Source organism: Diabrotica virgifera, chromosome 5 (assembly GCF_917563875.1).
Source record: "Diabrotica virgifera virgifera chromosome 5, PGI_DIABVI_V3a".
Taxonomy (NCBI): Eukaryota; Metazoa; Arthropoda; class Insecta; order Coleoptera; family Chrysomelidae; genus Diabrotica; species Diabrotica virgifera.
This window is the reverse complement of record NC_065447.1, coordinates 200,527,350-200,555,305: the sequence shown is the minus strand read 5'-3', so window position 1 is coordinate 200,555,305 and position 27,956 is coordinate 200,527,350. Positions and strand designations below refer to the sequence as shown.

Below are 27,956 nucleotides of genomic sequence, written 5' to 3'. Positions count from 1 at the left end.
ATTACAAGGGGTTATTTATGACTTCCAACTGTTAAAAATCTAAACAGACAACGACGTGGCGGTGAGTGAGCAATAATAATGTTTACACAATTGAAAAATTAGGTACCTACTTTACGATCGGTAAATGTTTGGCGGAAGGTAGAATTGGTACCCATAATAAAGTAAGAAATAAAATATTATCGACAGGTCCTATAAAACCAGAAAACATAAAAATTTGTGGGAAATTGTACCTAAAAAGTTTTTGGTAACTTAGGATTATTAGATAAAGCGGGATTATTTTACTAAAACGTATCACTATAAACGGTTAAATTTATTAAGGAGTAAATGGAAATGTTCCGGGATCTCAAAATTCTATTCCTTAAACCGGGATATTCCTATAAGCGGTACTCTAATAAGCAGGTTCGACTGTATTTATCTTTTCGTCGAAATCGTTGACAAGAATTTTTTCAGATGCTTTAATATTTTGTCTCTAGAGCTCTAGTTTGCTTTTGTTCCTTTTTTATTAATTTTCAATTCTCTTGTGATCATTTTTACTTTTACTCTTGGTTTGTGTAAGAATATTTGCTCACGCTGATTTTTTTATATTTTAAACAAACAGCTCTAGTTTCTCATATTATTAGATTTTAGTCTCCCATTACTTTTAGATTTTTTTGATAGTTACTTATTGACGATAATATCTCGATAAAAACTGGCTTCTCGAAAAAGTAATAAAAGGCAAAAACGTTTTAAAACATTGTGTTTAACTACTCTTCTTCTTTAAGTGCTATCTCCGCGGCGGAGGTCGGCAATCATCAGTGCTATTCGTATTTTAGAGACGGCTGCTCTAAAAGTTTATTTGATGTATATCCGTACCACTCTCTTAGGTTGCGCAGCCACGATATTATGCGTCTCCCTATGCTTCTCTTTCCTTGAATCTTTTCCTGTATAATCAATTGGAGTAAGCTGTATCTCTCTCCACGTGTAATATGTCCGAGATATTCCAATTTTCTTGTTTTAATGGCATTTAGGAGTTCCATTTCTTTATTCATCTTTCTCAGAACCTCTTTGTTTAACTAATAGTACCACGATAATAGTGCAATTATAACGTACAGGAACATTTGTGGGGTTTAAGGGACTAAACCCTCATACAATTTTTATAGGGTGCAGAAATTCCACTGATATTTTTTCCTTATTCCTATGAAGAAGTTCCTGCCATAAGAAAGCCACAAGTCCATTTTCAATATAAAATCTCTAACAGTTTTCAATATACATATTTGAAAAAATCGTTTTTTATTTTGCAACTTCAATGGGCTGTTGCAACTTTTTGTGATGCTTATATTTGTACTAAGGTATGTTAGGTTCAATGAAAATATTTTTGATCCCAAAATATGTGATTTGATTTACGACCTACCTTTTTGTTACACCCTATATAGAATTTATTAAAGTAACGCTTTTGTCAATTAGGTACGTATATAACTGAAGAATTGTACAATACGTCAACTGGATAATATAGCCAGTCATAAACCGTTTTGAAATAGTAAATTTTACATACCAAATGAAAGTCAATAAATCTCCAGACAGAGCCTAAAGGAAAACCCGCTGAAACTCTGAATGATGGAAAATCAATCATTCAAGAAACTCAAGAAATCTATATTATTTACTGGCAGCTTAGACGAGAAAGAAGTTCCGGAAAACTAAAATAAAAGTAATTATATAGCGGTACTTAGATTAAGAAGTAAAGAAGAATTTTGAAATTTCAGTTTTTGTTTTCTCATTGATATACGTTAAAATTATTATTTTATATGGTCCATCAAATAATTTTTCCACCTACCTCTACCGAAAGTATACTTTTCCAGACCTGATTTTAGGGAGCAAAGTTGTACTTTTCCTCCCTAGGGAGGAAAATATTTTTCCTCCCTAGGGAGGAAAAGTAAAAGTGACGTCATGGTATTTCATTCATGAAATATAACTTATTGACGCCCTGTACAATATCTATTTTCTATTACGTAAGTATCTATAGATTTTAACATTTATTTAAAAACACTCTGTATTTTGCAGAATGGTAAAAAACAGTAAATTGTTATTCTGATTAAACAATGTTTACATTAATAATTTGACTTATATTTGACAGTTGACAGTTATAATGTACCTACTTGTTGGTTTTAGTTCTAATAAATTTTGTTGGTTAGTTACATAAATATAACTGACTTGTTATATATGACTTGTTATTTGAGGAAGGTGGAAAAACCATATAACATGGGAGTAAAGTGCCTTTTCCTCCCTTAAATGATTACTGCCCTCCGCTACGCGTCGGGCAGTAAACTTCATTCTCGGGAGGAAAAGTATCACTTTCCTCCCTTGTTATACAAATAGCTATTATAAGTCCAACGTATGGCTAAACAGTATTTAACCTTCCGCAACTAACATAGGTTTTCTGAACATTAAAACTAACATCCGACTCAGAGACCGACATAACAAAATGTTTTCCACCTACCTCTACCGAAAGTATACTTTTCCGGACCTGATTGTAGGGAGCAAAGTTGTACTTTTCCTCCCTAGGGAGGAAAAGTAAAAGTGAGGTTATGGTATTTCATTCATGAAATATAACTTATTGACGCCCTGTACAATATCTATTTTCTATTACGTAAGTATCTATACATTTTAACGTTTGTTTATAAAACACCCTGTATTTTGCAGAATGGTAAAAAACAGTAAATTGTTATTTTGATTTAACAATGTTAACATTAATAATTTGACTTATATTTGACAGTTGAGAAATATATTGTACCTACTTGTTAGTTTTAGTTTTAATAAATTTTGTGTTGGTTAGTTACATAAATAAATTAAGTAAAAATGAAAAATTACTTGTTATTAATTTGAGGAAGGTGGAAAAACCATATGTCTAACATGGAAGTAAAGTGCCTTTTCCTCCCGAGAATGAAGTTTACTTAGTAGTAATCATTCAAGGTAGCACTTTCCTCCCTTGTTATGCAAATAGCTATTTCCACCTACCTCTACCGAAAGTATACTTTTCCGGACCTGATTGTAGGGAGCAAAGTTGTACTTTTCCTTCCTAGGGAGGAAAAGTAAAAGTGACATCATGGTATTTCATTCATGAAATATAAGTTATTGACGCCCTGTATAATATCTATTTTCTATTACGTAAGTATCTATACATTTTAACGTTTATTTATAAAACACCCTGTATTTTGCAGAATGGTAAAAAACAGTAAATTGTTATTTTGATTTAACAATGTTTACTTTAATAATTTGACTTATATTTGACAGTTGACAGTTATATTGTACCTACTTGTTAGTTTTAGTTCTAATAAATTTTGTTGGTTAGTTACATAAATAAATTAAGTAAAAATGAAGAAATGACTTGTTATTTGAGGAAGGTGGAAAAATCCTATTTATAACATGGGAGTAAAATGTCTTTTCCTCCCTTGAATGATTACTGCCCTCCGCTACGCGTCGGGCAGTAAACTTCATTCTCGGGAGGAAAAGAAGCACTTTCCTCCCTTGTTATACAAATAGCTATTCCATTGACACACTTTCGAGTGTAGGGTTGTGTTTACTCCTTGAAGGAGTGAAACTAAACAAGATTGATACCTATTTTTTATTTATTAAGCCTCTTAAATATTAGAAAAATACCAAAGAAAATAATAGTACAACATCTTATTGGTAAAAAATAAGCTCAATTTTTCCACTGTGGTTTTATTTGTACCTAGCTTCACCTTTTACTTCTGCCAATTGGGTTACTAAATTATCAGCATTTGTTCGCATGTTGTTTCGTTAATATAAATATTTTTTTCATCGAATATGTCACGTCCATCATCGGTCTCTCAGAAAATTTTTTATATAAAATTGCCGATAATTGCATAATCACTTGACACTAAAGACTCAAACTTCTTCACTAAAAACAGGCACCTGAATCAGGCAGCTGCTGATCGCGGCGCAGATATATAACGAACAATTTGGATATAATCGTAAAAATTCTAAGTCGTCCTTCTCACACACCCAATGTTAGTCACGGAAGGTTAACATACAGCAAAGTAAAACACATGATTTCCATCAAAGATAATATTATTAAAATCATATGTCTGACAACAACAGGCCATGCTCTGAGCATTTCATAGGACGCAATGAAGATTTATTTTGCAACATAAATAATATTGCATCTATAATTGATTAAATTGGTAGCATTACTATTATAGATTTACTTGCATAACGATCTCGTCTTCTGGTCATCATCATTCTCTTTGCCTTATCCCTATGCGGGGTCGGCTTCCCTAATTGCATTTCTCCACACAATTCTATCTTGGGTCATATCAATGTTAATTCCCTTTACCAACATGTCCTGCCTTATCGTCTCCCCCCAGGTCTCCTTTGGTCTTCCTCTCCTACTCCTTCCAGGAGTCTGGACTTCAGCTATTCTTCGTATTGGGTGACTAACGTCTCGACGTTGAATATGACCAAACCATCTTAACCTATGCTCTCTCATTTTGGCATCAATTGATGCCACACCTAGACTTCCCCTAATATACTCATTTCTAATTTTATCCTTCTTTGTCACTCCACTCATCCACCTAAGCATTCTCATTTCCGCCACATGCATTCGTTGTTCCCCTTTCTTTTTCACTGCCCAACATTCAATTCCATGCATCATAGCCGGTCTTATGGCTGTTTTATAGAATTTTCCCTTCAACTTCATTGGAATTTTTTTGTCACACATTACACCACTCGCTTCTTTCCACTTCATCCATCCAGCCCTAATTCTACTGCATGCATCTCCATCTATTTCTCCATTACTCTGTAATACCGATCCTAGGTACTTAAAACTATTGGTTTTCACAATCATTTCACCATCCAAAGATACCATTTTATTTGTAGTAACTCCATCTTTAAATGAACATTCCAAATACTCTGTTTTTGTCCTACTAAGTTTTAAACCTTTTTCCTCCAGAGCTTGTCTCCACTGTTCCAGTTTTTGTTCTAAGTCTCTTTCACTATTTCCTATTAACACTACATCATCAGCATACATTAGGCACCATGGAATACTACCCTGTAGTTTCGATGTTATCTGGTCCAAAACTAATGAGAATAAATAAGGACTAAGCACCGAGCCTTGGTGCAATCCTACTTTCACCTGAAATTTATCAGTCTCTCCCACACCTGTCCTAACACTAGTCGTTACTCCCTCATACATATCTCTCACAATCTTTACATATTCGCCAGGGACTCCTTTCTTATTGAGAGCCCACCATAGAATCTCTCGAGAAACTCTATCATATGCTTTCTCAAGATCAATGAATACCATATGAGCGTTGGTCTCTTTATTCCTGTATTTTTCCATCAGTTGCCTTACAATGAAAATTGCATCTGTTGTTGATCTGCCCTGCATAAAGCCAAATTGATTATCGGATATTTCGGTTTCTTCACGTATCCATCTATCAATTACTCTCTCCCATATTTTCATGGTGTGGCTAAGTAGTTTTATAGCCCTGCAGTTTGTGCATTGTTGTATGTCTCCCTTGTTTTTGTAGACAGGTACTAATATACTGCTTCTCCATTCGTCTGACATTTGTCCAACTTCCATAATTCTGTTAAATAGGCATGCTAGCCAACTTATTCCTGTCTCTCCCAATGCTCTCCATACTTCCCCAGGAATATCATCTGGTCATACTGCTTTTCCTTTCTTTATTTTTTAAAGCGCTTGAGCCACTTCCTCGTTTGTAATTCTGGTAACCATTGCTGTTACTGTCTCCGTTAACTCTACAGGCTGTCTGTCAAATTCTTCACTTAATAAACTGTCAAAATACTTTCTCCATCTCTTTTTGACATCCTTTTCGTGAATTAGTATTTTATGATTTTCATCTCGGATACATCTAATCTGATTAAAATCTCTTGCTTTCTTTGCTCTCTGTTTGGCTATTTTATATATCTTTGCTTCGCCTTCCCTGTTATCAAGTTGATCGTATAGGTTTGAATACGCTTCTGCTTTAGCTTTTGCTACTGCTACTTTCGCTTCCTTTTTGGCGACCATATAGTTTTGAAGATCTATATCCGATCTGGTTTCTTGCCACTTTTTATATAATTTTTCCTTCTCTTTTATTTTTCCTTGTACTTAATTTGACCACCACCAAGTCTCTTTATCATCAAACTTCTTTCCTGACGTTTTCCCAAGTATTTCAATAGCCGTCTCTCTAATAATATTGGCCATTTTTCTCCAAATTGTGTTAGGGCTTCCTTTCGTGTTCCAACATATTTTTTCTACTATTCTTTTCCTGAATAGACCTTCCTTCTCATCTTTTAGCATCCACCACTTGATTTTTTGTGGTCCTCTCCGATATTTTTGTTTAGTTTCGCTTTTTACTTCGATGTCCAGAACAAGCAGCTTATGTTGTTGGCTTACTGTCTCACTAACTATTATCTTGCAGTCCTTGCATTCACGTATGTCTTCTTTCCTTATCATGAAGTAGTCTATTTGGGATTGATGTTTTCCACTTTTGTAGGTAATAAGTTGAGTTTCTCATAACTCGGGGGAGTCTTCTTCGCATTCACCATCGTCATCTATTTTCTACAATCTTGTGCTTTTATTTCCCATCATTGTACCCCAATCCTAGACTAGAGCTTTACGATACGATACAATATCGATACTTTTTAAGTATTGAGTATTGTATTGGTTATGCCAATGAAGTATCGTATGGAGTATCGATATCGGCAATACTTTCTTATAAAAATATCGTATTGATATTGATTTCGATACGATACCGATAAAATACTCGATAAAATATCGACATAAAAAGAATTATACATCTGAGCTATGTAGGCTCTTTGTGCCCACTTTTGCATGCTTAGCAAATGGAAATTATTCTAAAAATATTACGAATACTTTTTATAACTTATAGATTTTTATAAAAATTCAATATGGATGAATGCTTCCTTGAAAGTCGACTAATACTTACTGATTTTGTATTGTTTAAAAACTGCTTTTGAAACGATAGGGAAATCCCGGAAATTCGGAATAAATCACAATTCAATATTTTTGTTGAAAATTATTTTTGCGTCATCATCACTAACTTCCATAATATTGCCACATATGCCACATGATATAAACAGCCTAATCACACAGTCATTTACTCACTCTAAAGAGTTTTAAGTTCAGGCACTTAAGTGTAAAATAATACAACAGCTGATGATTGTGTTGCAGATCACTTATAGCTTTATATACATAAATAATTACTTATGATCTAAATATTCTCCAAAATATAATCCAGAGAACTGTGGGGTTTTATTTTTTTTTTCTCGATATCGATATTTTCAATAATATCGAGGCAAGCGTATCGACAATATTTATAAGAGTATTGTATTGATTTCAGATAATGAGCATCGTATCGACATTAATACCGCATTTATACTCAGTCCTCTTGGACAGGGAATTGGGCAGGGAAGTGGGCAGCGTGAATGTGTAAATAGCTCACTCGCGCTGCTGCTCGTCATGCTATTGCCATTGCACCTATATACCCAAAGAGTCGGTTTTTGTAGCGGAAGTCAAAAGAGAGGCAGCGCGAATACGAGTGGGTATTTACATTCAGCTACTCTCTCTCTCATTTGCCGCTTTGCCGGCGGCAAGTGAGTAAGGGAGCAAGACGATGCTGTTGTCACATTCCTTTCTTGTGAGTCGTTCGGTAATGAGTTGTGAGGACATTGGCGAGGATCTGATGTGAACACCTCACTCCCGTCGATATCATATTTCGAGCAATATTTCTGTCAACGGCAGCAGAAGTGGCAATAGCTGAGTATAAATCCAGCATAATATTGCTAAGGTATGTATTGTATCGATGGCGTATTGGTTTTCGATACGATATCAATGCAATATCGGTATCTTTATCGAATATCGTGAAATTCTATCTTAGACAAACCTGCTCTATCATCATCCTTCTAAATTTTCCTGGTATGGTTTACTAATCTTTTACCGTCTTCTTTTAGTTCCATATCGAGTATCCTATCCTATCCATATCTAGTTCGGTATCATCTTCGCTATTATGGCCTTAATGATAGGAGCTCTGAATAATTATGTAGTCGATTTTCCGTACTTCCGTTGTCTTATAATTTTCAGCTGTGATATTCCCCTTTCCATGAGTGTGACGGCCAAGAGCAGACAAGCGAAGTCATGGAAGACTACCTACCAGATGGACGGACGACATTAAAAGAATAGCGACAAACTTAGAGCTTCACGAAGCGATACAATATCGATACTTTTTAAGCATTGAGTATTGTATTGGTTATGCCAATGAAGTATCGTATCGTATATCGATATCGGCAATACTTTCTTATAAAAATATCGTATTGATATAGATTTCGATACGATATCGATAAAATACTCGATAAAATATCGAAATAAAATGGATTAAATTAATAAAAAAAAACGATTCTATATTAAATTATTAAAAAATCTTTTAAAATATACAAGAAATAGGATCAATTACATTGGACCCTCACAAAATATTATCCTTTAAAGAGCTCTTGATCCATCTGTTCACACAAATGAGTTATTTTATATTTTATCTTTTAAAGAGCATATATTATTCGTTCGTACCAGCGCTGCTTCAGAAAAAAGTCGCTCGACTGGTACGGACGTTCGTTGGACACACAAAATATCCCTAGCCAACCGAGATAGAAAAAAACACTACTTTATGATTTCCACCATAATAAAATATGTGTGTCTGGTCCAGGTCTTGGAGATTGCAAGTAGTTTTCAACTTCAAAAACATCGATTGGCTTATTGGGTTCATCGTTTTTTTCTCTCGCACTACTGGAGAGTATATGCGCTTGTGCGTCTTATAACCCTTATCATATTTTAACTGTATAATAGGCCTTATGAAGCACTCACGTGGCGTTTTTTTCTCGATATCGATATTCTCAATAATATCGAAGCAAGCGTGTCGACAATACAAGAGTATTGTATTGATTTCTGATAATGAGTATCGTGTCGACATTAATATTGCTAATGTGTGTATCGTATCGGTATCGTATTGATTTTCGATACGATATCAATACAATATCGATATTTTTATCGAATATCGTGAAGCTATATACAAACTGGATTGCAGCTGCGCAGGACAGAGAAGGGTGGAGACATGTTGAGGAGGCCTATGTCCGACAATGGACAAATTTGGCTGGGTGATGATGATGATGCGTGTTATTGTGAAAAATTCAGGGGTTCTCTCGTTAAGTTAGGCAAAATACCATCATCCCCAGAATTCCATTTTTTAACTCTTTTTATGTTCTATGTGATTCAGAAATTAGACAGTGCAATGTTATCTCATCACCCACTACCACCCTCACCCTTCCCGGCTTCCAAAAACGTCGTTTTTCTGGTGCGTTATAATTATTATAATTAGTTATAATTCTTTTAAAAATTACGCGCATAGTTGAGGCTTTTACAAAACGTGTCTATTTTTATAGACACCTAGGTTGAGTGAAGACATGTGCCACCATCAAGTCCCGATAAACTGTGTTTTTATGGATTTTTGGCATTTTTGCCAATTTTCTGAAGTTTATACAGTATGTCCCTGTAAGTTGTATCAATATGGAAAACTTTTTTATTATTAATTTTAGGAAAAAAAGTTATTCTTCATAAAAAGCTCTGCATGGTCCAGAACCTATAATTTAACCATCAAATATCAATGTTTCTGAATATTATACGAGGTATGTCAAAAAGTTTGAATTTCACTCAAGAGTAAAGTAGCTTTATTTTTCACAATATTGAAAATTGCTATTATGAAAAGTTGTTTGGAACTAAAAACTATATTCTAATATGCAATTACATACTTCTAATTGAAAAATTTTCTTTTTTGAAAAATTATGGATAATTAACGTTATTTTCAGTACATATTTCAATTCTGATAACTCTTTTATTATCAATTATACGAAAAAAAGTGATTCCTAATAAAAAGTTCTACATGGTTTGAAATCTAAAATATAACCATCTTATGTCAAATTTTATCAATTTTAAACGAGGTATGTCAAAAAATATGAATTCGCTCAAGATTAAAATACGTTTATTTTTCACAATATCGAAAATTGTTATTAAGAGGAAACAGTAGCGATCAACAGGTGGCGAAAACGCGTTCTAAGATTTCGGCTGTAATTTTGAATATTTTTTCGAGATATTTGGCACACGCCGATTTGAAAAATATATTAATATGTGGAAATTACTCTATAATTAAATACAATATTAAAAAAACGAGCCTGTACCGCCATTAAGAAGAACAAAAAAAAATACACTTTCTTCAGATAAATTTTTTATCCGATGCCTAGATTTTGTGTCATTTTTGAACTACTAATGGAATAAAAAATTTTAGTAGTTCCAAAATGACACAAAATCTAGGCATCGGATAAAAAAGTCTATTTGAAGAAAGTGTATTTTTTTGTTCTTCTTAATGGCAGTACAGGCTCGTTTTCTTAATATTGTATTTAATTACAGAGTAATTTCCACATATTAATATAATTTTCAAATTGGGCTCTGTACCGCCATTCTTTATTATATTACGAATACGTGTGCCAAATATCTCGAAAAAATATTTAAGATTACAGCCGCAATCTTGGAACGCGTTTTTGCTACCTGTTGATAGCTACTGTATCACCTTAAGAAAAGTTATTTAGAATTAAAAACTATGTTTCAGTACGTAATTACATCCTTATAATTGAAATATTCTGAACTATAAAGGTATTTTACTTTTGATCTAAATTTACCTTTTTTCACATACCTCGTATAAAATTGATAAAAGATGATTGTATTTTAGGTTTTAGACCGTCCAGAACTTTTTATTAAGAATCACTTTTTTTCGTAAAATTAATAAAAAAGAGTTATCAGAATTGAAACACTGAAAAGAATTTTAGTTATCCATAATTTTTTAATAAGAAAGATGTAATTACATATTAAAATATAGTTTTTAATTCCCAACAACTTCTCATAATAGCAATTTTCAATATTGTGAAAAATAAAGCTACTTTACTCTTGAGTGAAATTCAAACTTTTTGACATACCTCGTATAATATTTAAAAAAAATTATATTTGATTGTTAAATCTTAGGTTTTGGACCATGCAGACCTTTTTATAAAGAATCACTTTTTTTCGTAAAATTAATAATAAAAAAGTTTTCCATATGGATACAACTTACAGGGAAATACTGTATGATTTCAAATAAGTGTCGAATATGGATACCGTATTCCAGAAAGCCAGGTTTTAATCAGCAACAACTGTGTAAACAATAGATTGTTATGGAAAATTAAAAAAAAATATATTAAAAATACATATTTTAAGGGCGTAGGCGCAAAATTGCGCGCCGATATGTTTTAAATGCATTTATTCTTTTTTTTTTCTAATCGATTAGATTATTACCGAGGGCCAAAGGTCCCTTAAAATAACCAAGAATTTTCTATTGAATGAGATATTTGAAATTAAAAATCACACTAAATTTTCTCTTTTTTTTTCACCTCTGTAACTTATTCACGTAAACATTGTAGAAGCTTTGTCAGGGACTTCGGCCCTCGGTAATAATGCAATCTTTCATTCTGCTTTTAAATTTTTCAAAAATACTTATTAGATTTCTCAGGATTCGAACAAAATTATTGCATTTAATGCCGCGTCCTCACTGGTAAAAATTTGTGACGCAAATTCCTGCTACACAAATTCTTGCGACGAACCATTAATTTAATACGCACGAAAAATTTACCAGTGAGGACGCGGCTTTAAACACATTGGCGCGGAATTTTGCGCCTACGCCCTTAAATTCTACTTAGAAGTGCTTCAGTTTAGTTAATTTCTCTATTTTTTTATTATTTGTAAAATATGCTAATACATAGTCATAAAAAGGTAATAAATTATTTTTAATGTTCAGGTTTTCCTATATAAAATCATGACTTTTCCTCGCTTTAAGCCATATCGTTTTATCAGCTATCGTTATCTAAATGTGGATAATTAAATCTAATGATAAATCATTACGACAAATATAATAATAATATGTTATAATCTATGTTAATCTGATTATTGTTATTTTCATTTCAAAGTAACTAAAAGCACAGGTTTTATTATCATAAAACTAGTCGTAAAAAATTAATTTTTATTGGTCAATATCTTTTACATAGAAGTAAAAAACTTCGGTTTGTAAAATAGGGTATTTGGCTCCGAATTCCATCCTACTACATCGATTTACTTGATATTTTTACAGTAAGTAGGGAATAGCTCAAGAAACAAAGTCTATCCTATGCCGATGTGCGCTTTTATCTTGGGGGTGGTTGCCACCCCTTTTCGGGGGTGAAAAATGTTTTGGTTAAAATAGCCACGGAAGAGGCGAGAGAACCTAATTTTAAGCAAAAACTGTTCTATAAGTATTTTTTGAAAACTCAACACTTTTTGAGTTATTCGTGGTTGAAAATTAGCCATTTTCATTGAAAAATGACACCTTTTCGGACGGATTTTTGCGAAAACCTTAAAAACTATGCATCTAACAAAAAAGTATATAAAATATTTCTGTAGGTTATAAAAAAACAAAGAGATTCGTCCCTTCATAAACCTTCTATTTAAAATAAAAAGGGGGATATGGTAGGTAAGAAGAGTTTGTTTTTTACTGCAAGCTCAAATCGGTGTATTCAACTTGAAATAACAGAGAAACTGTCGACTTTAGGTGTATAATGATACTAATAACTTAGTACTTAGTGCTTGAAAAGACCTTTAAAATAAGCAATACTAAATGTCGATTACATTCAAACTAAGGGAGATATTCTGCAAAAATGGATGACTAACTTATTTTAAGAAGAAATGAGAAGTTTACTTAACCCCTCATCCATAAGAATTTAAATACATCGTTTTCCTTCTACAATACATTCTATTATAGTATTATTTATATGTTCAAAAAGTTGGACTGGATTAAAATGAATCTTTTTTGAAAAAAATAAGATCAAATTATAGAGCGCATTTTTAAATTTTCTTAAAAATTTTCCTTTTCCTCCATGTAACTCGAAAAAGATAAGAGGTGCGAAAAAGGATACCACACAAAAATGTTGGGCATTTTCAGATAAAAATGTCCTTTTATTTTTCATTACTGTATCTCTTATCATTTTCAAGTTTCATGGAGAAAAAGGAAGTTTATTAAGAAAATTAGAAATGCACTCTATAATTTGATCTTTTTTTTTCAAAAACCATTCATTTTATACCCGTCCAACTTTTTTAAACTTAAAAATTACACTATAATAAAAGGTATTTTGAAAGGAAAACGATGCATTTACATTTTGGTGAATGAAGGTTAAAATTTTATCTTAACCCGGCATTGGTCGCTAGATAGATTGTTACGCGAGTGGTCGCGCGTGAGATTTTCTCTCACATATCCAACTTTTGCCTTTCTTTACAAAATTTTACAAAAACGATGAGGTTTCATCAACGATAAAGCCATTTGCTTTAAAAAGACACGAATTTTCTGTTTTATTATTATTATCTTTATATAAAAAATGAGACTATTGATGCCGCCAATATTTAAGATTGAAAAATATATGGTAAGTGGCCATCTACAACTAACCCGTGAAACAGAATATAGTATTTTTATATCATCGACCACATCCACGGCGCCTTTTATTACATCATAAAAGGATATTATTTTAGGTTTTAGGGGGAAAAATAAAATTAATTTTTATACACAGTTGGTGACGCCGGTGGTCGCTTGATGAGAGAATCTCTCACATGAAGCGCACTGACTCAACAATATGGTGATACTAAGTAAACTGAGTCACTATCTGAGCGGACGAGTCTATTAGATTGTCGAGGGAGGATAGTTAGGAGACTAGAAGGAAATACAGCGCGTATAATTTCCCAGAAAAAAAGTTGTGCGCGATTTTCTGAAACCGTGAGAGAAAATCTTATATAGCGACCACTGGCGGGTTAAAATACACTCACCGGCACAAAATTCCGCCACCCAAAAATTTATAACTTTATTATTTGTGCTTTGATTTTTAAAATTATTGCAGCAGTTTGTAGGTATGTGTATTGATATCGTTTTGTATTATTCCGGTAATAAAAATTTTTTGCTTAGATGGCATTATACTGGGGCGAATGGAAGCGTTGTTTTTTCTCCTCATTTAAAAAAATGGAAAAATTGGACGGCCGATTTTGTTTCATACTTCTTTTATATTATCCTGAAAGTATTACTAAGGTTTTGTTTTTTGAACTATCCAAATGTCTCTTTTCTTGTAAGAGCTGTAATAAAAACACTGCTTTCAAGGTTTATTTAATTAAAAATATCAAACTCACTAAAATTAACAAAACAAAACAAAATTAACAACAAAACCAAATAATTCAATAGCGGGTATGTCCACCTCTTGCAGCAACGACTGCTCGCACTCTGTTTGGCATCGAATAAAGATGTGTTATCCTTGCCTCGGGAATAGCCCGATATTCCTCTACCAGGGTCATAACTGTACCAAATTTCTGGAGGTCTAGGATGACGGCGAATAGCTTTTTTTAATTCATCCCATAAATACTCAATATGATTGAGATCTGAGCTGCATGCGGGCCATTCTAATTTTATCAATCCAACCTCTATTTTATGAGTCAATCAGTGTTTTTATTTACAAAAAATTGTACAGCTCTTACAAGAAAAGAGATATTCGGATAATTCAAAAATCAAAATTTTAGTGATGCCTCCGGGATAATATGACAGGACTACGAAACATAACCAGCCTTTCCATTTTTCCTCAGAATGTTTTAAAGTTAGGAGGAAATACAACTACTTCCATCCACCCCCGTATAATGCAATGCAAGCAAAATTTTGCATTACCGGAATAATACCAAACGATATCAATACATATGTACCTACAAACTGGTGGTTTGTACACATCTATACATACCTTTATACGTTAAATCTAGAAGAGTAATATCCCTGTAGTTTTCGCACTCCGCTCTTTCTACCTTCTTATAAATGGTACATATTATTGCCTCTCTCCATACTTCCGGAATTTCCACTCACTCAGGGAATTTCTTCAGCAGGCTACATATCCGCATTATAAGTGCTTTTCCCCCAAGCTTGATTAATTATGCAGTAATACCATTGCTGTCTGCACCTTTATTGTCTTTCTTGCTATATACGATTTCTTTTATTTCTTCCATGGTTTGAGTCTCGATTGTTTTCATCGGGTCCCTAACTTCCTCTACTATTTCCGCTTGCCCCTTATCACTTCCATCCAGTTTTTTATTTAGCAGCTTTCTAAAATTCTCCTGCCATCTACCTAGCTTCCCCTGCTTATCTTCTATTAGTTGCCCTTCTTTACTATTATAGAATTGTGTTTTTTTGCACAATGGTCACTGCTCCTTTTCGCCTGTTGGTAGAAGTTTCTTACATTTTTACTAATATAATTATGTTCACTACCTTGAAGCTTTTTATCCATATAAACTTTTTTCGCGTTTCTTATCATTTCTAGTTTTGTCACTTGGTTTATCCATATATTTTTATATAAAACATATCAAACCTACATATCTTTGTACAAATCAGCATAATATCTCTCTGAACGAAATTAAACCAATATTGCTTATTGCCTGCAGAAATTTATTGCTCTCTCATATACACGTTAAATATCTCAGTTAAATTAGCAATCCGGGAGAGTATATTACTTCCCGATCAGTGTTCATATAGACACAACGCACTGGGTCGGATAGACCTATTTAAAATTTATACTCTAATCCAATTATTTCTCATCCATGACAATATATTGCTGCTAACTTGATTTCCCTGAGGAAACTCGGAAGTAATTAGTTTACTCTTGCCATACGTATATGATACATGGCAAAGTGCGAAAAAATTTAACAAAGTGTTTATTTCAACTTCCCTTGGCGATGGTAATAATATTAAACACTCCCTTTTGTATATAAATATACGTAATTTATTGATATTAGTTGCACGAACATTACAAAAAAAATACTCTTTCCGTAGTCTGTATAAATATACAGTCTGTTTTTATTTGTGTTGTAAAATTGCATACCTATTTTATTAAGCCGCAAGGTGTAAAGGTTCGATTTAGGGATGGGAAAAACCTACCGGTTTAAACCTAAAACCGGTTTTTTTACTTCGCAATAACCGGTTTTACCGGTTGTTTTTTTGTCCGGGTATAACCGGTTTTTTCTTTTTAAAGTAAAAACCGGTTATTAGGTTTTTACGGTGATTAGGATTAGGTTAGGTATTATTTTGGATCCCAATCATAATTATTATTCTGAAGTAATTATTCCAAACAAAACCATAATTCAAATTTTATTTTATTTTCTAAATACAGAAGCAAACTGAAAGTGCAATCTCACATCAGCCAGAAACAATTATTAAGTTTTATTATAATATTTCCTTGAAAAGGTATTTTTAATCATAATATTTACATAAGAAGTGATCTGGTTGAATTAAACGCAAACATCATCTATTTTTCACACTTTACTCTTGACATTGAAAGTGGGTGAATGACTTTTTCTGATTACCAAAAATAATGCTCTGACTATGAATATCGAATTACTGATTACGAAGACGAATCTTCAAGAATTTCCCTACGTTTTCAAAACGATACACCCATACAGGAAGTATCAAATGAGTTAAAATGTACCTATTCTACAAATATACAACGTGCTAAAAGTAATACATGATAAAAATTTTTTTTGATGGTAGTAAAAATAAAAGAAAATTGCATTATCCAATTTATTTTTAAGTAAAATATTTATGTTTATATTATTATTTTTTAAATCCCATTTCAAAGAGTCTGGGAAATTTTTTATAAATTGAAATGGTTGGGGAATTTTTTGGATTTGGGAGGAGAGGAAAATTGGTGGGTATTTTAGAGGATTATATTTTTAAATGGTAAATTAAATTTGCATCATTAATTGAATACAATAATTGCATATTATATTGTACTCTCATATATATTCAATGACGATAGAATCTGAATTATTTCAGCGCTCTCTGTTGAGCAGTAGTATAATAATTTTGGTTTACTGTTCTTTACATCTGACTACTGAAATTCACAAATCTTTGGGATTCACACAAATCAAATTTTATTTCGATGCAATGTATATATTTAATCTTACGCTATATTATATTTAAAAATAATCAATAAATATATAATAATAATAAAATAATAAATAAATATATTAATTAATAGAATAAAATGGTTTTATTAAAAATTGTGTTTTATTTATATTGATATTGATGTTCTTTCGATAGTACTAATTTTGATCATATTGATATCGAGTCGAATGGAGTATCGCAAACTAAAGTGCATTGTAAAGGTAACTTTGTAACCTATTGGATTAAAAAAAAAACGAAAACCGGTTTTTCCAAAAACCAGTTTTTTATGGTCGGTTATAACCGCCAGGTTAAACCGTAAGCAAAAAAAACCGGTATAACCGAAAACCGGTGTTTTGGCAAAAACCGCCATCCCTAGTTCGATTCGTAATTTTTGGCCGATTTGATATTGGAAACAACAAGTAGGATGAAACTGATAGTCTGGAAGGGAGGTATCCGAATTGCGTTGGTTGAGGGATTTTCAGGTAATATCTCTAATGTGTTTTGTATGGTCAATTGCGTTCCGTTTCTAACAATAAAATTTAATCATACACAATATTACTTGGGTTTAAATGGTTTACCTAATTAGTTTCTTAGTAAAAATAAGAGAAAGTGGAGGTTAACTTGATAGGGTGGAATGTTTAAAATTGCAGTTTATTTCCAAACAGTAAAGAGTGAACTTAGACAATCGCACCGCGCAATGGATTTTGAAATGATGTTAAGTGAACGGGGAAAACCACTTACAGTTTTTCAAAAATTCAAATTTAGAAAGTTTCGTGAATTAAAAAAGTTTGGTGAAACTGTGTGGTATTGTACAAATAAAAAGTGTAAAGCAAAACTATATACATTAAATAATGTGCTTTCAAAAGTTAGTGGTGAACACAATCATGAGCTTGCTGAATAAGTATTAATTCGCCAGAAAATTAACAATTCTCTTAAAAGAAAAGCAACAGAAGATATTGCTGAACGACCTGCGAAGTTGATACTCAAGGAAATCGAAAAGCAAAGCGAAGTACTTACCTCTCTGTCAACAAAAGATGTCCAATACATAAAAAATAACAATAATCGCACACGATTGAAAACGGTTCCAAAATTGCCAAAATCAGAAAAGGATTTTCAAGAATTTTTGAAACAAATTGAAATATTTACTGTCACAAATGAACAGTTTTTGTTGATTTATGATGAACAGTTTATTATTGTTGTTTTTTCATGTCTGTCTAATCTTTGATTTATGTGTAACAATTCCACTTTATTTATGGATGGAACATTCGATTATTGCACAAGATTTTTTTTTCAAATGTTTACATTAAATACATTGATTAATGACACTTATGTTCCGGTTGCATTTTGTTTGTTACCTAATAAGCAAAAATTCACTTACAAATCATTATTCGAATTATTAAAGAAAAAATGTCAAGATTTGGGATGCAATGTAAATCCAACGAAAATAGTGATTGATTACGAATTAGGTATCCACTCCAGTGTGCGAGAAGTTTTTCCGGAAGCAAATGTTGTTGGTTGTCGATTTCATCTTGCTCAAGCTTGGTAAGTAATACGTATAGCAATGTAACTGGCAAATAGTAGATTGTTAAGAAAAACTAAAGTTATGACGTCATGATATTTTTTTTGCTGTAAAACTAAACATTTTAATATGTTTATTTCAAACTTCACTGTAATTTCTTTTTTCAAATATTTATTTTTTAAATTTTTTTTTACAAAAAACAGCATTTGATATAAGTTAAAACAAGAATTGTAGGTAAAATATCTTCAAAAAAAATTTATTTTTTGACATAAAAAAAAGATGTCGTCATAACCTCTGTCAAAAAATTGGCTCCTAAATATTCTCATTATTTTTTAAAGATGTATTTTTTTTATAAAATTTGACCTGTTTCAAACTTTTTCTTGAATGCAAGTACTTTCTGAAATAAAGAATTTATTCTATAATCTTGTTAAAGGTGGCGTAAAGTACAAAATGTGGGGTTGAGTTCTGAGTATAAGAACGAGAACTCAGAAATAGATAAATGGCTGAAGCATATTTTTGGCCTAATGTTTCTTCCTCCCAGCCAAGTTGGAGATTGTTTTGTGGAAGATTTTATGCCGGAAAAACCAGATGATCATCGAGTTGACGCATTTGCAAACTATCTAATTGAAACGTATATCGAAGATTACTCCACATTTCCTCCACAAATTGGGGCAAAGAATAGCGCATCTATGTATAGAACAACTAATTCTTGTGAGGTATTTCATTCAAAATTTAAAAATGATTGTTTGTCTCCACATCCTAATATTTTTTTGTTTGTTGAAACATTAAAGCGCATTCAAACCGATTCTTATATAAAAATAAATTCTGTTAAACAAAATATTTCTAGAAATGTAGATAAAGCTAACTCCAGCAAATATATTTTTCTCGAACAGAAAATTAACCAGTATAACAGGGGTGAAATTTCAAGATACAATTTCGTTAAATGTGTTAGTTATAAATTCGGTGCTTTTTAATATAATATATTATATAAAAATAAACAGTTGATATTACGTTTATTATATTTCCCTGCTTACCTAATATTTATTAAGCTATCCTCTGACCGCAATTGGGTTGGCTAATTAAGAAATGAAACGCAATTTGGACTAGACGTTATCGGTGGCCAGGTAAGCAAAATATTTGGGACGCAATTCGACAAGGCCCAAGAAACGGAACGCAATTCTGACCAGACGCCTGGGAGATAGTGCCAATTTTTACGGTGATTTTAGCACGAATTATTATATGAATATATTTTGGTAGATAGTACTTATTTGATAACAAAACTGTCTGACAGCTAGCGCGACTTCGGGGATTTTAGACAAGAAAAGATAAAATATGAAAGTAGATGGAAAAATCCTGCAACTTATATATGATGTCAAATATTTATCTCGGTGACTTACATCCATAATAGCCTGATGGTTAGAATACCTGACTCCAGGCTTTTACCCAGGCGAGCCGGGTTCGATTCACGAAATAGGTCCAGATGCGGTCGTTGCATATGCGGTCAAGGTAATTTTCGTTGCAAAAGCGGTCAATCCAAAATATTTTGGCAGGTAATGTTGCACTTGCGATCAGACATTTTACTTAAAAGCTAGAAATGTACTATAAGAAGGTCGTAACGTAAATTAGTAACCACCCGAGTTATTAGCAGGTCCGGTCGACCCTATTGAAATATTTTAATCCGCTTATCTATATTTCTAACAATAGGTAACGAAAACCGACCCCTAAGGGCCGGTTGTTCGAACGCTAATCAACAATGATCACTATCAAATATTTGATTACTGTCACAACTGTCAATGTGAACTTTGGTTGGGTTGCTGAAAACATAATTGATTATAATTATGAGATTAGTTAATCAATTAACATAACAATTATTAACATAATTGATTACTTAATTTCATAATTGTAACAAATAATCATATTTTTAGCAACCCAATCAAAGTTGACATTGACAGTTGTGACAGTAATTAAATATTTGATAATGATCATTTTTGATTAACGTTCGAACAACCGGCCCTAAGGTTTATTAAATCAACTATCTTCATTTTGTTTAATTAGTGCACATAATCTCACTAAACTCTCAAAAGAAGCAAGTTTTTTTATATCAAATACTTTTTGCCGTAATAAAATTATTAGTAAGCATTTTCTCCTCTTATCAACGTCTATGGTAAATAATATTTAAATCTTACAAAAATTTGGTTATAGAATTATTCATGTGATAGTGGTAGAAAAAGGTAAAAATATTATTTGTTTATTAGGCAATGACCGCACATGCAATGATAAAATCAACATATTTTTGTATGACCGCAAATGCAACGATAACAGCCGTGATCGCAAATGCTACGACCGCATCTACAACGACACCCGATTCACGGCGTCGTAAATCCTTTTTGTTGTTTAAATTGACATTTAATTTGAAAAAAAAAATAATAGTCTTTATAATACCATGTTTTTATCATTTACACGACATAATATAAAAAAGTATCATAAAAACCATAATTTTTCAAATTAAAATATCAATTTTAAAAACAAATAGGATTTACGACACCGGGAAGCGAACCTGACTCGCCAGGTATTCTAACCACTAAGCCATTATGAATGTAAGTCACGGAGATAAATATCTGAAATATAAGTGGCAGGGTTTTTCCATTTATTTTCATAATTTATTTTTTCTTGCCTAAAATCCCCGGTTTGGGGCCACCTGACACATCACTTGTTAATAAGCTTTGGAACAACTAACTATATAAAAAACCAGCCATGCTAAAATGCTCCGGTCAAACTTGACGCCACCTGACAAACTGCCAATGAAATTATTGAAGGCAAAGAGACATATTAGTAGATTTATTATCAACTATACTAAAAGAGTGTCAGTGCACCCAAATCGGTTAGCTGTCCAACTAAACGTGCGCGATACCACTCAAGTTCGTAGGCTAAAAGATCTATTGACATCCGACCTATATATTATTTTTTAATCAGGAGGAGTAAACTAAAAAGAAAGATTCACACCCAATGAAGTCACTAGAATAATAACCAAATACATCTTCTTTTTTGGTTGATCTAGTCGGCCCTCAACGGTAATCGATAAATATTATATTAAATTAATATGTCGCTAAAGAGTTCCAAAAACAACTGCTTTTTGTATAAAAGCAGACTAACAATCTAAAAATTAAAGGAATAACTCAGAAAACACAAAAATCGCCGATATAAATTAATTAACCTATGAAATGTCGCTACTGTCAAACTTTGATAAATGTCATTACTTAGTGTCAAAATTTTATAACAGTGGAGTAAACTTGTCTGCGATTTGACCAATGACAAACAAGTAATACAGCGCGGTAAATTTAAATCACTCCTCTTGGTTAAAAAACATATATATAATATATATATATATATATATATATACATATAATATATAAAATATAAAATATAATGTAATATATAAAAAATAGATCACACAGACTTTAGTTTGGTTTTTAAGGCAAATGTTATAAATTCACAACAGCCATATTTAACTTTAAAAGAGATTATTCATTGAAATGATACTCTACATGTCATCAACCTCATTGTCGGAAAAAAGGCTTATTGTCTACTAGGCAGATTGCAATCTATCTAGGAGATAGTAAACAAAATTGTGCGTATTTATAATTATTGTGATTGATTAATTTTAATTTCTCATAAACATATTATGTTTAATAGGTAATATGTTTTAATAATTTAACTCTATAAAATATTTATTTTTAAAATATTATTTAAAATAATAAACTAATAAAGTTCTTTTTGTTACAGGTATGATAAAATTCAAGCTAGTGGTAAGAAAAAACATTTGATCATTTATCTAAAATACTTTATTTAGTATTTCGTTTTTATCATTTTATTGCAAATTAAAAAATATAGCCAGATAAATATCAATTTTTGAGAAAAGAAATAACATTATTTGAGACGCCTTGTAAGATAAAATTGAGTAAAATCACACCCCGCTAAAACATCCCGTATAAAAATAACTTCCTGAATCAGTGTTAGGTTTAGCCAGTCCTCCGAAGATTTATTTCAAATTTAAAAATTTTTAAATTACTTACGAGACTATTTGAAAACGAAGTGCATACATAGTTACTATCTTTAATACTGAAAAAGGCCTTTAACACTAGAAGCACCAGAGCGGTCATTTTGACTGCTTTCTATTTTTGCCCCTTTGTATTACTTATTCATAGTTGTTTTAGAAAGTTGATAATTTAGGACTTTTCCTAGATATGTTTGAAGATTATAATTACTCCTTTATAGGTACTCAGTGTGTGTACTCGGTGTGTTAATCTATACCTAGAAGCACCAGGACGGTCATGTTGACTGCTTTCTATTTTTGAACCTCTATATTACTTATTCATAGTTATTTTAAAAACTTGATAATTTAGGACATTCCTACATCTATTTAAGGATTACAGTTTCTCTTTTACAGGTAGGTATTTAGTGTAATTACTTATTAAATATGTTGATGTCTGCCTAGAAATAATTCGATCCTATTATTAGGGAGGAGAAGTACCAGATCTGAGAAATTATCAACAGATAAATTTGCACTTGCATCGGCAATATGGAATCCATCTATAGAGAATTGTATATTATGTTATACCTTCTTCTTTTTCTTCTTCTTCTTCTTGTTGTTCATCTAGCCATTCACGTCCACATCTGAACATAAGCCTCTTCATCCTATACCTGCACATTACACATGGCTATCAATATATCTGTGGACGAACAGCTTTTTCCCATGAAGGCAAGATGTCACTTTACCCAGTACATGGCGTATAAACTCGATAAGTTTGGAATTAAATTCTGGCTTACAGCTAATGTCCAGTAAAAATATTTATTTTGAACAGATTACCTTACCTAGGGAAAGATGAACAACGACCAGACAATCAACTTCTAGGGAAACATGTAGTTAGCTGTTTAATGGGACCAATTATTTATGAATAAAAGAAGAAATGTCACGACGCATAAAAAGTATTACGAAAGAGGGCTACAAGCAGTGTTGGAGTAATAAACCTAGTAAGAAAGGATATTCCGCCGTCAATAAAAAGAAACAGTGAGAAAACAAAAATTTTCGTACACGAAGGTTTTAGCTAACGGTGTACCAGGGAAAAATGATCAAAAATGTTCTATCGCTGAGTTCTCCATACTCAAATAATATTGAAATAGGCATATATAAAAAGGAGAAACTTGAAACCGTTACCTACTACAACCACACAAAATACGGAGTAGACGTTGTAGATGAGATGGCTATACAGTGTTCAATCAAATCAGCTTCAAGAAGATGGCCGTTGCAGGCTATTTTTTTTAATATATTAGGTATGGTAGGAATAAATGCTTAGATTCTATATAAGGAAGTTACGGGCTGTCAAATATCTAGGGCATCTAGGCAAACTTTCCTACTTTAGTAAGCAGAAGAATTGCGACAAGATCATATGACTAAGGGCAGGACAACATCACCGGATACAAATCAGAGGTACAACACCTCAATCAAATAATAAACGTAGGCAGTGGCAAACAGAGAACTGCAACAAAAATAAAACATGTGAAATTTGTCATGAACCTATGTAAAGAAAGAGAGAAATAGAGAAAGAAATAAAGAGAAAAAGAGAGAAAGAGGGAAAGAGAAAGATCTATAGAGAGAGATAAAAAGAGAGAGAGATAGAGAGAGATGTAGAGAGAAGGAGGGAGAGAGAGATAATTATAATCTCTTGTATTGGCACTTAAATAATTCAGACCATATATATTCTTGACCGCAAATTCATTCTGGTCATCGCCCACTTACACGGCCTTTCTCGATAAAAGATTCCGGAAGTCTCTTAGCTCGTAGAACTTGATGAATACAATAATATGTATAAAGTAGTCAAACATTTGGTACGAAAATTATCTCAGCTGCATTTATTGTTTCAGATATATATTTCCACGGCATACATAATATATATACAGTGCTAGTCAAAAGTTCGTACCCCCCCCCCCCGTATCTTTTGAACGGTTATACATATAATAGTGAAATTTGGAGGGAGGAAATAAACGGACGTACGCTTTTTAACTAGTCATGACAGGTGACGTAATAGTGACAGGTGGCTTTACAGCGCCACTGTGACAGATAATTTTAAATGGGACCTTATGGCAAGTGACACCTCATTTGAAAGGTATTGAAAATATCTATTCAGTCATACTAATTTTTTTGGGTTTAAGTTGATTTTGATTTTGGTGAATAAATGAAATAAATATAACTTTGTAATTTCGCATTTAATTATTAAAAATTCAAATGTCCGCCCATGGTTATTTTGTCAAAAAAGTTGACACTTTTCAGCTCTCTAGTAGGTTTTACGTCATCGTCAACCTTTTTGACAAGTAACCATAGGCGGAGGTTTGAATTTTTATTAATTAAATGCGAAACCACAATTTTTTATTATTTCATTTATTCATCCAAATGAGCTTAAACTCAAACAAAATTACTATAGCTTAATGGGTATTTTCAATACCTATCAAACGATGTATCGCTTACCATAGGGTACCGTTTAAAATTATCTGTCACAGTGGCGCTGTAAAGTCATCTGTCACTTTTACGTCACCTGTCATGACTAGTTAAGAAGCCTACGTCCGTTCATTTCCTTCCTCCAAATTTCACTATTATAAGTATAACCGGTCAAAAGTTACGAGGGGGGGTACGGACTTTTGACTAGCACTGTATAATATATTATCGGTACAGTTCATACAAATCCCTTCTTTCAGTGCGTCTGTGTATGATTTTAACGATGTCGCGAGTCATTGCATGACATTTTAGTTAAATCTAAAAGAGTATTATATATATATTTATATTTATATAAATCTCAATATCTACATAAATATTTGCCAAAATATTAATATTTAAAATATTTTAATGAAAAAATAAATTATTTAAAATAAAATTTTATTCTAAAATTTCCGAATATAACAATAACACAAAATATTTAAAAACTCGTAACATGAAGTAAAACCACCTCTATGTAAAAGGTATATTTAATAATTTTTTTAAATCCCAATGGATTAAATAAAATAGATTCATTCAGAACGTTTTCGGACCTATCATTCCATTATCAGTGAATCTAAAATAGGATAAGTTATCCCACTATAAAAATTGAAACGATGATGGTTAAAATTATGAACGTTAAAAGTGTGGTTATGATTACTTACTCGTGAATACTTGCTAACTAGCCCCAAAACCAAACATTGATTGATAAAATATTTAATTACGTCGTTGAAAAGTACTCACCTAGAATTGCAACTATTGTCCTTTTATCCGTTGACATTGTGAAAGTACCGTCACGATCGATTACTTTTGTGTCAAATTATTTATATTCACATCATTGATTGATGAGTATCTATCTCTAGATTATTTCTATTTAGAGTATGGTAATCTTAAACCAAATATACATCTATAAGTATAAGTCGCTTCTTTTTGCAAATACCCGACACAGAACACATACTTTTGGAAGTTTTATGTACCTAAACTAATCACGGACATACGTTTTTTCTGTCACTTCCAACTTAATGTGGTGAGAGAATTCGATAAACTATGACGCACTAAAAAAGGGATTGGTATGAACTATAACTCGATGTTTTTCGCTCTCCCCTAGGGGTGGAGTTTTAGTGGGAAATGTGGCAAACATTTTGTATTTTTGTGAGTCCTCAAAATTGATATTCTCATTAAAATTTAGCTTGATTGTCTTATTTTGAGATAAAACCTTCACTCCTGAACTAATTTATAACAAATAAAGTTGTTTTTGTGAAAATAAATAAAGAATTATTGATATAAAGTATCCTATCATGTATAGAAATTATACATCACTGAAAACTTGGTCCAATCCATTGTAATTACTTCAAATATATTTATGTTTTTCTGAAGCTATTTCCTTGTGGCATTTTTATGATTAATTATTTATATGGGAAATAAGCCACAATTAAAATGAAAAAAATAATTTTATTAACGTTTCGACGCCCAAATCGGGTGCCGTTGTCAAAATACAAAGTACTACTAATGGAAACAAAAATGTTGTTGCTTAGTAAAAAAAATTCTTCTAATAATTTATTTAATTTGACTCATTTATATCGGCAATTCAGATACATATGATACATTTTAAAGTAGAAGACTTTAAAATGATATTGCCAATATTTATGAGTTGCGTTCCTGGGACGACTTTACTGAAAGATAGTTCATTCGATTACATGAAATCAACCCCAACTCAAGAATATCCGTCACAAAAAAAAATCATAGCATGTGATCTGTCTTTAAAAAGACAACCACATGCAACGGTGACATTAAAATTCTAGTGTTAGAGATCTCATAGTAAATCACGAGGGAAAACCAGGAAAAACCTCGTGATACTATCCCGACATCGTAAGTATTTGGTCTTACATTTAAATTACTCTCAAAATTAATACCAAATTCTGACTTTACTATAATTTTGTTTAAATTATAAATAATATCAATAATATATAGATATATAAGTAATACTAAAATATAAAATATGTACTACCTCGACTATTGACTTATTAATTGTGGTATTTTCTTTCTATTGACTTCCTCTTTCAGTATGGGTATCCACATCCTACTGCATTCCACCGAGGAATTTGCGACACAATTGGTTTCGTTTAGCATAATTAGAGCCGCTTCTTTGATTTTTCTCTTTTTACTATCTGTTTCTTTCAGGACTATACTTGAATCTCTCCACTGAACTCTATGTTCATTATCCCATGCGTGTTGACATATTTGAGATCTATCAAACTCTCTATTTTTAATATAAGATTGATGTTCACTTATTCTAACGTTTAATGGTCTTGATGTTTCACCTATATAAAACTGTTCGCATTCACCAGGTATTTTATAAATACAATTCTTTGTCCTTTCTTGTTCATTGTTAGGTTTAGTCTTAGATAGAATAGATCTCAATGTGTTGTTTGTTTTGAATGTTGTTGAAATGTTGAATTTATTTCCTATTGTTTTAAGTTTCTCGGATAGTCCTTTTATGTATGGTATTGATATTTTCCTCGTATTATTTCTTGTGAATGTTGTAGGATCCCTATCAATAGACTATCCGAGAAACTTAAAACAATAGAAAATAAATTCAACATTTCAACAACATTCAAAACAAACAACACATTGAGATCTATTCTATCTAAGACTAAACCTAACAATGAACAAGAAAGGACAAAGAATTGTATTTATAAAATACCTTGTGAATGCGAAGAGTTTTATATAGGTGAAACATCAAGACCATTAAACGTTAGAATAAGTGAACATCAATCTTATATTAAAAATAGAGAGTTTGATAGATCTCAAATATGTCAACACGCATGGGATAATG

The 27,956-nt window shown here is 32.0% G+C and overlaps 1 protein-coding gene across 1 annotated transcript in view; it reads left to right on the top strand.

The window, feature by feature from the left end:
* Window positions 1-27,956, top strand: part of LOC114326216 (protein O-mannosyl-transferase TMTC2) — a 588,400-nt gene that overhangs the window by 375,870 nt on the left and 184,574 nt on the right. The window lies entirely within an intron of this gene.